Source organism: Chiloscyllium plagiosum, chromosome 44 (assembly GCF_004010195.1).
Source record: "Chiloscyllium plagiosum isolate BGI_BamShark_2017 chromosome 44, ASM401019v2, whole genome shotgun sequence".
Classification (NCBI taxonomy): Eukaryota; Metazoa; Chordata; class Chondrichthyes; order Orectolobiformes; family Hemiscylliidae; genus Chiloscyllium; species Chiloscyllium plagiosum.
This window is the reverse complement of record NC_057753.1, coordinates 9690030-9697683: the sequence shown is the minus strand read 5'-3', so window position 1 is coordinate 9697683 and position 7654 is coordinate 9690030.

The following is a 7654-nucleotide window of genomic DNA, read 5'->3' as shown; positions in this document are numbered from 1 at the left end:
GAATAGGGTTTGTTTAATGTTCACTATTAGAGTTAGAAAAAATATTTTATTTAAATAGTGGAATTTAGGAATTCTGTCACTCACATTTTAACAGGTTACGTGGCAAGGTGAGCTTTTCTGAGCATTTGGTTTAATTAACAGGGTTTGATCTCCATGACATAACAATAAGTATTATTCTTACTCACACATGGATTTATAGATTATGATTCTTCTTTTCATACATAAATCTTCTCCCTAAAATCCTGTGAGGGAGTTTTACAGAAGTTATTCCTGTGAGTTCAGAATGGAATTTCTGAATAGATAATTCTGGTTTCCCTGAAACATTATTGACCAAATGTTTCCTCTTGTTGACCAAAGTTGGAAATTCCTGTGCCAGGAATTGTCTCAATGTAACTAACCTGCTGCGCTTTTCCAGCAACACATTTTTCAGCTCTCGATGTAACTGGTCGAGTCTTGGCTAGCCCTGGCTAACGTTCTATGAGAGGCGTTCAAATCCTAGTAGGCCAGATAGGGGCGATCCGTTAAGTTATTAAATATCTGGACCGTTAATTATTGTAAAATACCATTGGGCTCACTTTTCTCCGGTTAAACCTCCATGTGACTCCAGACCTACAACATTGTGATTGACTCTTCACCGCCCTCCGACAACGAGGGATGGACAATAAACACACGCCCGCTCAGATATGACAACATATCTTTTTTTAAGTAAAAATCTCTCCCTTCTTCCTGGGATGTACAAAGTTAAAAATCACACAACACCAGTCCAACAGGTTTAATATGAAGCACACTAGCTTTCGGAGCGACGCTCCTTCATCATTCTTCCTGGGAGCATGCTTCAGCTCTTGTGTGATTGACGGCATGCCCTGCCCAATAGAAAGTGGAGCAGCTCGGAATGACATTCTGGGATTGACTGGACCCCTCGCCAATCAGAGTGAAAAAAAGCAGCGCCGCGTTGTTGATAGAGCATGCGCTGGAAGAAAGGACTGGATGGGTTCAGGAATAATCTGTTGGGAAGTGTTTGTATTCGAGTTAGTACTGAACCCTGGAGGTTAGAGTGGAAGAATTTACCCACAGCAATCTCAAACCAAGAGAAATATTTGTCTCCTACACTGAGAAGGAGAGGTTTTGGAGCGGCTGGTTCTTGAAGGTAAGTGAGCTGCAATTCTCTCTCCCTCTGTCTAAATAGACAGTGACATGTATCTACAGGAGGTTATAGGTGATGGTTCTCCATACACTCTGATCTTGATCTTCTTGAAGGGATGATCTCAGTTATTCCTGTGATGGAGATGGAGGAAACGGTCTTTGAGTATCCCACTACTTTCACTGTCTCTGCTCTCATTGAGGGGTGAGTCTTTGTGGAGGCCTAGAACAGGTGGTAGGTCCTTTCCCTGAAGGTTGAAACTTTATTGCTGGAACAGCACAGCAGGTCAGGCAGCATCCAGGGAACAGGAGATTCGACGTTTCGGGCACAGGCCCTTCTTCCTGAAGAAGGGCCTGTGCCCGAAACGTCGAATCTCCTGTTCCCTGGATGCTGCCTGACCTGCTGTGCTGTTCCAGCAATAAAGTTTCAACTTTGATCTCCAGCATGTGCAGACCTCACTTTCTCCTTTCCCTGAAGGACATTTGTCAACTAGTTGAGTTTTTAATGACAGTCTAGTAATGATTCATGGTCAGTGTTTGAGTAGCTTTCACACAAATTGCTGGATTCAAAGAACTCCATGATGACCCAGTGGTTAGCACTGCTGCCTCTCAGCTCTGGGGACCTGGGTTTGATTCCAACCTCTGGTGACGCTATATGGAGTTGCACGTTCTCCCTGTGTCTGTGTGGTTTCCTCCAGGTGCTCCTATTTCCTCCCACAATTCAGCAATATTGGGATTAGGTGGGTTGGCTATGCTAAACTGGCCAAAATGTACAGGTTGGGTGGATTAGCCATGGGGAATGCAGGGATATGGGGTGGGTCTGTGTGGGTGCTCTTTGGGGGATTTCTGTGTGTGTTTCGTCCAGGTGCTCTGGTTCCCTCCCACAGTCCAAAGATGTACAGGCCAGGTGAATTGGCCATGCTAAATTGCCCATAGTGTTCGGTGCATTAGTCAGAGGGAAATGGGTCTGGGTGGATTACTCTTCGGAGGGTCAGTGTGGACTTGTTAGGCCTAAGGGCCTGTTTCCATGCTGTAGGGAATCTAATCTAATAACTCTACTTGGTAGATAGGGGTGCACAAGAAATGGCTAATCTTTAAAGTTAAGAATAGCTGAAATAATAATATTCAGAAATATCATGAAAGTTTGAAAACACATCAATTTTGTAAAAGAAAAGTTGTGGACATCTTTCTGAAACTTGAATTGAAATATGCTCAGTTAGGCTACAGTTGAGGACAGGCTGTTCAGGGTGAATTCCTAGTCTTGTGAAATTGGTTTTGACTTGTAGAAATAGAACCATTGAGTTGTTGAGCTCAAAAACACCCTTCGGTATTAATCTAGTCGTATTTGTCAGCACTTTGCTCATTATATCCCTCTAAAACCTTCCTATTCATATACCTATCCAGATGCCTTTTAAATGCTGTAATTATACCAGCCGCCTCTGGCAGCTCATTCAGTACACACACCAATCTATACGTGAAAAGGTTGCCCCTTAGGTCCCTTTTAAATCTTTCCCCACTCATCCGAAAATAATGCCCTCTTGTACTAGACTCCCCCGCCACAGGGATAAGACCTTTATCTGTTTGACCTACCCATGCCTGTCATTCTCCAAAGCTCCAGGGAAAACAGCCCCAGCCAATTCAGCCTCTTCCTGTAGCTCAAACTCTCCCCCTGTAGTTCAACCCTTCCAACCCTAGCAACGTTCTTATAAATAATTTCTGAACCCTTTTAAGTTTCACAACATCCTTCCTGTTTAGTGAGTAATAGGCTGTGAACAATCTATTTTGTTCAGGTTGTAAGAGGGGGCTTTTCTTGAGGCGAATTAATGTTCACACATTTTTTTTTTGTAATCCTTAGGACCGTTTTAAATTTTCCTCTCCTACCCTAAACCCTCTAGTTTGAGATTTCCCCCTACCCTGGGGAAGAGACAGGCAAAAGGAATGAGATGTGCAGTCACAGGGAAAAAAAATGTGGCTCCCGCCTTTTATATCCCAAATTGGCAATTGGACACAAACTCTGTCAGTAACAACCATTGGTCAGGTGGAGAAAGTGAGGACTGCAGATGCTGGAGATCAGAGCAGAAAATGTGTTGCTGGAAAAGCGCAGCAGGTCAGGCAACATCCAAGGAGCAGAAGAATCGACGTTTCAGGCATGAGCCCTTCTTCAGGAATGAGGAAAATGTGCCAAGCAAGCTAAAATAAAAGGTAGGGAGGAGGGATTGGGGGAGGGGCGTTGGAAATGCGATAGGTGGAAGGAGGTTAAGGTGAGGGTGATAGGCTGGAGTGGGGGTGGGGGAAGAGAGGTAGCTTCTGAGCAGAGGAGATGACCTGGGGTGTGCAGTGAGAGAGGGACTCACTGAAATCTTTGTAGAGGGAGGAAGAGAGCTTCTTCAAGGAAGGCATCCTTGCAAGAGGATTCGCAGTAGGTTAAAATCTTCTAGGAGAAAGTGAGGACTGCAGATGCTGGAGATCAGAGCTGAAAATGTGTAGAGGCTGCGGTTTTCTCATCGACTCAGCGGGCGGTTTCTGACGGAGGGAGAGGGGCAGACAGGCATCGTTTACCTCAGAAAATACCTTTAAAAGACATTTCAAATTAAAGCCCGAACTTTTTAAACAAAAGTTGTGAAGAAAAGGAAATAGTCCCCGTTGGGGTTTATTGTTTATTTTTGTATAATTTCTGGGGCCTGGGAAGGGGGAGGTGACGGTTACCGGGTGAACGAGAAAACAAATTAAAAATGTCGGCGGTGGAGGAGAGAGAGCCAGCGCCCGCGGCTTCTTCGGCAGCGGCCGGAGCCCAGGAGCTCAACAACCGCCCGGAGCTGGAGGAAGGTCCGAGCTCCAAGAAGCGGGGGGTCCGGCTGGAGGCTGGATTTGCTCAAGGCTTGTATCTATTAACTTATTTAAATGGTACCTACTGTATGGGGCTATGGTTTACATTAAAACCGGAGGATCATGTCAGAGTGTTTGTTTATATTGAGCAGTTGTAGTTGGTAAAATACACTCCCTGGAGGAGCACCTTCTATGATGCTGCATTTCTTGCCTTCTGCCCTTCCCCCATTTGTAATCTCCCATCTTGATTTTATATTTTTTTTGGTCAAGTTTGATTTCATATTAATCAGACTTGGTATTCACTGTGTACTATTAATTTGTATATTACACTCCCTGGAGGAGCACCTTCTATGATGCTGCATTTCTTGCCTTCTGCCCTTCCCCCATTTGTTATCTCCCATCCTGATTTTGCATTATTTTATGGTCAAATTTAATTTCGTATTAATCAGACTTGGTATTCACTGTGTACTATTAATTTGTATATTGGATTATTGTAAAACAAAATTAATGGTGTAATGTCATTTCTGATGTCTGAGTTTGACATTGAACGTGCAGTTGTGAATACCAGTGAGTTGTGAAAATAAATCAAGAACTTGTCCTTTTTAACAAAAACGCAGTTCACTGATATTAATGTAATTGTCTAATTGGAGGGAGATGATTCAAGTCTGACCAACAAACCGTTTCATGCAGTCACTCAAATTAGTTAAAATCTTTTAAGAAAATAACTCTGGCAGGCTAAGATTTATGCAACCCAAAATACAGTTATTAATCATGTGTATTCTTACCTATGTCGCTTAATACTTTTCTGGTGAACCTCTGACCTCTGTTAAAGTACAGATTTGAGATGGCCCAGGGAATCCCTTGTGGACTCGACCTGTAAGGCTCTCTTGGTTTCGCATTGGAGATTGTACTTTTAGTAGTCTGGAATAAAAAATCTTTAAGACAGTTTAATTTAATTTTAGTCATCCCCTTTATTTACTCATAGCATCACTGTTACAACACAACACTAATACCTATAAGCTACGCTAGCTGGATTCTAATAACCCAGCAGAGTAGGATGTCAGCTCTTTCAAGAGCCCATTCAGACTACTCTTGTACTATCACAAACTGGCTTCCTTTATATAAAAGGATGTTCTTAATCAGACAGATAACAGTGAAGGACAATAATTTGGGAGAGAAGTTAATTGATACCGAGGTATTACTTCAAGGTCAGAATCAAACAGTTATTAATTTCACAAGGGAACAGCCGTGAATGTTATCACTCGGTGTCCTGCTTACACCGATTCACTGATGTTAAGGCAAATGTTCTGAGAAAGTATAGCCTTAAAACTTGTCCTTAAGCATTTAGACTAAAATGTAATACTGAATTATAGAACACATTTGCTGCACACTAGAAAAGAAGCCAACAGGCAGGGAGACTTGGTGGGGGGGGGAACCCAAGTTATGCAGAAGATAAAAACATCTGTTCTTGCCAAGTGATAAGAGGATGCTCTAAGGCAGTTAAGAACATTTGCTTTAATATCAGTGAATCTGTGTAAACAAGACACCGAATGATGATATTCACGGCTGTGGCCTTGTGAAATTAATGACAGTGTTTGATTCTGACCTTGAAACGAAACCTTGTAAGTGATAGTCAGGGCCTATCAATTATTATTCTTATTACCCCTTGCAAGCTAGGCAGACACAGAGGGAAAAACATCGTTTCTGTTACAAGTCCCTAACTTGAGAGTACAAAAGGACAAGAGAGAGAGAGAGACAGATAGCCTTTTAGTACTGGGACTGCCGAATCCAATAGAAAATTAACTTTTTACGCTTACTTGCTATGGATTGAACTTAATTGAGTTTTTGAGACTTTATGATGATTGAGTAGCCATTACTGGTTATGAAATGCAAACTCTGTAAACTCTGTAAAAGGTAATACTGATGAGCTTTAACTAACTTGCTGTTCTTGCAGACCTTACAGACTGCCCCACTGTTAATGTTAATTAATCAGATTGTAAATCTTATTTGAATTTGAATCACAACCCTGAAAAGAAAGCATGTTTAATTCAAGTCCATTGATTCAATTTAAATGCAACCTTAAAGTAACATCTCAGCCTCCGGTACAGAATGATTCAGATAAAAAGCAGGAGTCTGCTCCGAGCTTTCAATAGGAAGGAGACCAGAACTGCACAAAATATTCCAACAGTGGCCTCACCAATGTCTTATACAGCCGCAACATGACCTCCCAACTCCTATAGTCAATACTCTGACCAATAAAGGAAAATATACCAAACGCCTTCTTCACTATCCTATCTACCTGTGACTCCACTTTCAACGAGCTATGAACCTGCACTCCAAGGTCTCTTTGTTCAGCAACACACCCGAGGACCTTACCATTAAGTGCATAAGTCCTCCTTACTTTCCCAAAATGCAGTACCTCTCATTTATCGGAATTAAACTCCATCTGCCACTTCTCAGCCCATTGGCCCATCTGGTCCAGATCCTCTTGTAATCTGAGGTAACTCTCTTCGCTGTTCACTACACCTCCAATTTTGGTGTCATCTGCAAACTTACTAACTGTTCCTCTTATGCTTACATCCAAAATCATTTAGGTAAATGATAAAAAATAGAGGACCCAGCACCGATCCTTGTGGTACTCCACTGATCACAGACCTCCAGTCTGAAAAACAACCCTCCACTACTACCCTCTGTTTTCTACCTTTGAGCCAGTTCTGTATCCAAATGGCTAGTTCTCCCTGTATTCCATGAGATCTAATCACTCTCCCATGGGAAACCTTGTCGAACGCCTTACTGAAGTCCATATAGATTCCCACAGTCCAAAGATGTGCAGGTCAGGTGAATTGGCCTTGCTAAATTGCCCGTAGTGTTAGGAATAGGGGTATGGTTGGGTTTGCACTTCGGTGGAGCGGTGTAGACTTGTTGGGCCGAAGGGCCTGTTTCCACACTGTAAAGTAATCTAATCTAATCTAATCTAAAACTTGCCCACCACCGAGGTCAGGCTCACCGGTTTATAGTTCCCAGGCTTGTCTTTACTGCTATTCTTAAACAGTGGTACCACGTTTGCCAACCTCTAGTCTTCCGCCACCTCACCTGTGACTATCAATGATAAAAATACCTCAGCAAGAGGTGTAGCAATCACTTCTCTAGCTTCCCACAGAGTCCTTGGATACACCTGATCAGGTCCTGGGGATTTATCCACCTTTAACCGTTTCAAGACATCCAGCACTTCCTCCTCTGTAATCTGGACATTTTGCAAGATGTCACCATCTATTTCCCTACGTCTAAATCTTCCATATTCTTTTCCACAGTAAATGCTGATGAAAAATATTCATTTAGTATCTCCTCCATTTTCTGTGGCTCCACACTAAGGTCGCCTTGCTGATCTTTGAGGGGCCCTATTCTCTCCCTAGTTACCATTTTGTCCTTAACAGAATTAAGGATAATCCAAATATGTTTTCTTTGTCCTTAACAGAATTAAGGATAATCCAAATATGTTTTCCAAAGCTACCTCATGTCCCCGTTTTGCCCTGCTGATTTCCCTCTTAAGTACACTCCTACTTCCTTTATACTCTTCTAAGGATTCACTCGATCTATCCTGTCTATACCTGACATATGCTTCCTTCTTTTTTTTAACCAAACCCTCAATTTCTTTAGTCATCCAGCATTCCCTATACCTACCAGCCTT